Source organism: Silene latifolia, chromosome 2 (assembly GCF_048544455.1).
Source record: "Silene latifolia isolate original U9 population chromosome 2, ASM4854445v1, whole genome shotgun sequence".
NCBI lineage: Eukaryota > Viridiplantae > Streptophyta > Magnoliopsida > Caryophyllales > Caryophyllaceae > Silene > Silene latifolia.
In genome coordinates, this window is record NC_133527.1 from 17,996,098 (window position 1) to 18,001,400 (window position 5,303).

Consider the following 5,303-nt stretch of genomic DNA (forward strand, 5'->3'; position numbering starts at 1 on the left):
TTGATGTGTTGAGATTGATTGCTTGATATAGTAATTGTATTGTGACGGTTGTGATTGTGATTGTGATTGTGATTGTGATTGTGATTGCTGTCTGTGGTTCTCGAGGCGTGTCCTCGGCTGAGTGGGGTCACTTGCGGGAGTGGCTTCACGCCCTAGTTTCGCCTTCTGTGGAACCCGCCACAGAAGGGATGTGCACATTAATGGACAGGGTTATCCCTCACTATGTGGAGCGGGGATTTCGTGGGTACGGCTGCGGTCCCCCACTGGCAGGGCTGGTCCAGTGGACAGTCGGTGATTGAGATTGTTGGGATTGGTGTGGTTGTGTGTGTGTGACGGTTAAGCTGTCTGTTTATCTTATTGTTGGATTATATAAATTGTGTGATTAGTACTGACCCCGTTTAAATGTTTTAAAAACTGTGGTGATCCATTCGGGGGTGGTGAGTAGTTATTGAGCAGGTATGATATGGCGCGTATGGGATAGCTGGGATGAGTCATCACGTGGCAGTTAAAAGTCTTCCGCTTTGTCAGACGGTGTTTTATAGCTTTGATAGTTTTAGCAGTAGACCGTCTGAGAATGTTGTATTTCAGTTTATCAGTTTTGGTTTTAATCATGTAATCACTTAAACTATTTACTTTTAAGTATGTTTCGTTATTGTCTTATGATTATCATTGCCTCGGGAAACCGAGATGGTGGCATCCTTATACCTGAGTGGTCCTGGTAAGGCACTTGGAGTATGGGGGTGTTACACCGCTGACCAACGTCGACCGACCTTGGGGGCATGTGATAGCCTTTAGGAATGCGTGCAAGAGATGCCTTATGTTATGATAGACTTTGGGGATGAGTGGTACTCGATCTAGTAGAGGCTACTCGATCGAGTAGCTTAGGTACTCGATCGAATAGGGGCCACTCGATTGAGTAAGTCGGTTACTCGATCGAGTAGCGTCTTTACATCGAGGGTTTATAATCGTGTTTTGATAGAGTCGCAAATCATTTCTGCCTCATAATGCTAATTGGTTTTAACTTATAGCAAATTACTCATAATGAATGAAAATTTTATGTTTATGAGACAAGGAGCTTGGTGTGAGTAATAGGGAATATGTAGCTTTTTTTTTACATTTCTTATTATATTATATTATATTATATTATATTATATTCTACTATAAAAACTTCATATATAAAAGTAATAGATAAAGATAATAATGAGAATATAAACCCAAAAAATTTCATATACTCTGTATATAAAGATTTCCTCACGTCTATACGCAATAAGTCCCTAATAGGTACTCCGTATATAAAGATTTCCTCACGTCTATACGCAATAAGTTCCCTAATAGTGTATAGAAAGATAAGTAAAGACAATGATGAACAATATCCTTGTATGTAACACTAGTGAATTTCTCATTTTGACATTTATAATTTATTTAACTGTTCAATTACTTTATTTTTATATTTTTAAATTATTTAATTTAATTTATTTATTTTAGACACGATTTTTATAAAATTAATATTTTAAAGCTTAATTTATATAAAAATACGTATTTTAGTCGGACAGTAATGATAATGATAATAATAATAGTAATAATAATAATAATAAAGTTCCGTCTTAAATTATAGTAGGTTCAAAACGTAATTCCGTCTAGCGAAACACCGTCACATTTTCACATGTGACCCTAATCTATTCTCGACCTATTCTATACCGAAAACACATACACACACTCACCTACTTTATACACCTAACTAATATAATAATCTCACTCACCCTCACAATTGGACCAAGGGACCAATCTAAATTCCCAACCCGTCTGATTCCCTTTCCTCCTTTCTTTTTTTTTTTCCTAAGAAAAGGGACCAATCTAAATTGTTTATACACCCACACAATTGGACCAAGGGACCTAATTCTCGTTTGTAGTCTTCCTAGGATGGATGATGATGCAGCATTTATCTCTAGGGAGCTTGAATTTCCTATCTCATTCATGATTCTCTCTACTGATTCTGTTATCTTGCACACTACCTAAAAAACCATCACAAATTGTTTATACACCCTCACAATTGGACCAAGGGACCTAATTCTCGTTTGTAGTCTTCCTAGGATGGATGATGATGCAACATTTATCTCTAGGGAGCTTGAATTTCCTATCTCATTCATGATTCTCTCTACTGATTCTGTGATCTTGTGAGGGTGTATAAACAATTTAGATTGGTCCCTTTTCTTAGGAAAAAAGGAAGAAAAGAGGAAAGGGAATCAGACGGGTTGGGATTTAGATTGGTCCCTTGGTCCAATTGTGAGGGTGAGTGAGATTATTATATTAGTTAGGTGTATAAAGTAGGTGAGTGTGTGTATGTGTTTTCGGTATAGAATAGGTCGAGAATAGATTAGGTTCACATGTGAAAATGTGACGGTGTTTCGCTAGACGGAATTACGTTTTGAACCTACTATAATTTAAGACGGAACTTTATTATTATTATTATTACTATTATTATTATCATTATCATTACTGTCCGACTAAAATACGTATTTTTATATAAATTAAGCTTTAAAATATTTATTTTATAAAAATCGTGTCTAAAATAAATAAAATAATTTAAAAATATAAAAATAAAGTAATTGAACAGTTAAATAAATTATAAATGTCAAAATGAGAAATTCACTAGTGTTACATACAAGGATATTGTTCATCATTGACTTTACTTATCTTTCTATACACTATTAGGGAACTTATTGCGTATAGACGTGAGGAAATCTTTATATACGGAGTACCTATTAGGGACTTATTGCTTATAGACGTGAGGAAATCTTTATCTACAGAGTATATGAAGTTTTTTGGGTTTATATTCTCATTATTATCTTTATCTATTACTTTTATATATGAAGTTTTTATAGTAGAATATAATATAATATAATATAATATAATATAATATAATATAATATAATATAATATAATATAATATAATATAATGTAATATAATATAATAAAATAAGAAATGTAAAAAAAAAGCTACATATTCCCTATTACTCACACCAAGCTCCTTGTCTCATAAACATAAAATTTTCATTCATTATGAGTAATTTGCTATAAGTTAAAACCAATTAACATTATCACAAAACAAGTCAAAACTCTGTCCAATTGTCGAGTCAAAATACGGGCCTCAAAACCCATTTCAAAATCTCACTTCGAATCAACTCCTACGACTACACTAAAGTTGACTAGGACCAACAATTTTCAAACTTTGTCATTTCCTCAAAACTCACTTGACACAAGTGGCACACTCCCACTTCACGAGTCAAAACATTTCTTTTCGAGTAAGGGTGCCAGAATGGTCGATCGTGTTTTGATTCGTCGTCGATCTCTTATTCAGTTTCCAAGATGCCTGAAACAAGGGACGTGAACTTCAACCAACTCCAGAATGGTAATGATCAAATCCTAGCCGCGCTAGCTCGTATCCAAGTCACTCAAACCAAGTGTATGATCGCCTTGACACCATTGAGGGCGGGATATATGTCGTGGAAACGAGGATGCCTCCTCGAGAAAGTGAGATGGCTGATGACTTCGTGAACAACTTCAGTGACGAAAACCCTCCCATAGGTATGACTGCAGCTGAGAAACGACTCCAATACTTGGAGGAGCAATTGATGTATCTCAAAGGGGATGACATTTATAGGGAAAACAATCGCAAATATGAGGCCGTGAGTTCCAAGTTGTTGCCAACCAACTTCAACATGATGGATATCCCGAAATTCAAGGGGCATGAAAACCCTTTGAACCATATCCGTGCTTTCAAGGATTACATGTCTGTCAAAGGCATTAAACCCGAGATGTTCTTAAGGATCTTTCCTTCATCTCTTGACACCATCCCAAAACAATGGTTCTATTCGCTAGAGCACAAGAAAATCGCTACCTGGGATGATGCCGCAATCGAGTTTGCTAAACAATATGCGGATAATGCTGAAATCCAAGTCAACATGCGCACTTTAGAGGTTCTTACCCAAAATGACAAAGAAGGTTTCACCGACTTCCTAAGTCGGTGGAGGAAGACTAGTACTAAACTTGTCGAACGTCCGGATGAAGCTACCCTCGTAGAGAAATTCATGGACAACCTAAAGCCTATCTATGCAAATCATTCGAGGTATCAAAACATCAAGACCTTCAAAGATTTAACCGTACTAGGGACGAGGATCGAGGATGACATCCGTAAAGGGCTCTTGTCCAAAACAATAGGTCATGGATATCAAGGTTCAACAAGTCGTTCTTGCGGCTCTACTAGGAAGACTGATGAAGTTAACCTCCTCGAACCATCTAAGAAGAGTACCCCTCCAAGGAAGTTCACAAATCTAGGGACACATATTCCAACTCTCTAAAGAGGTTGATAAAGCTTGGTAAACTTCAACCCATAGGCCCTACACCCGAACCGGAAAATAAATCCAAGTTCTGGGATGAGAATTCGTACTGCGAATACCATAGAGGTAAGGGACATGATACAGAAAAATGATACAAATTGAAAAATGTACTTCAAGATATGATTGAAGACGGTCGCCTACCAATACCACCTGGAGGTAAGCCTAACAACACTCAAAATCTTATTGGAATTCTGGTGATTACAAGTGATGAATCTACCTTAAATTGCTGACATCTTATCTCTCCAAAAGAAGAGGTGATCAATGGGATATGGACAGATAGCGAGGAGGATGTCTACCTCCAAGATCTTCCCTTAATCAAGAACGCCGAAAGCATCATAGATGAAATCATTACCACACTGGACACAGAAACCAACATCAATCAGCAGAAAGAATGGAGAAAATCGATCAAGTGGACAAACAATCAAGGAAGACTCTTCAAGCTCACCACTGGAGAAGGAGAGATGTTCAAAGGAGAACCAGAAGACGAAGAATTCGAGTCAGAGTCAGAGTCGGAATCAGAGTCGGAGTCTAGGGAAGTTCCTAGAGAGTCTCCTCCTGTCGTCATTCCCACTCCCCTCGTTTCTCCTAGCCTAGTGTCAAATAGCAACAGTAGTTCGGGAAATGTCCCAACCGCTGTCCCTTTACCGCCACTGACCACAGATCAAATGACTTCTTTGTTTCAACTTTTCTCAAATCCTAAAATGAATAAATCAGGTTCTGCTTACTCTTCGTGTTATCTTGAATGTAATTATGTTTACGATGATAATGAGAATGACCCAGACCCTGACTCAATCGAAATACCTCCCTACATAGCCACAGAAATACTACAAGAGGGGGAAGGGGGACCAGTGATAGAGAATACTGAAACCATCAACGTAGGAACTGAACTAGTGTAGATACCTCATT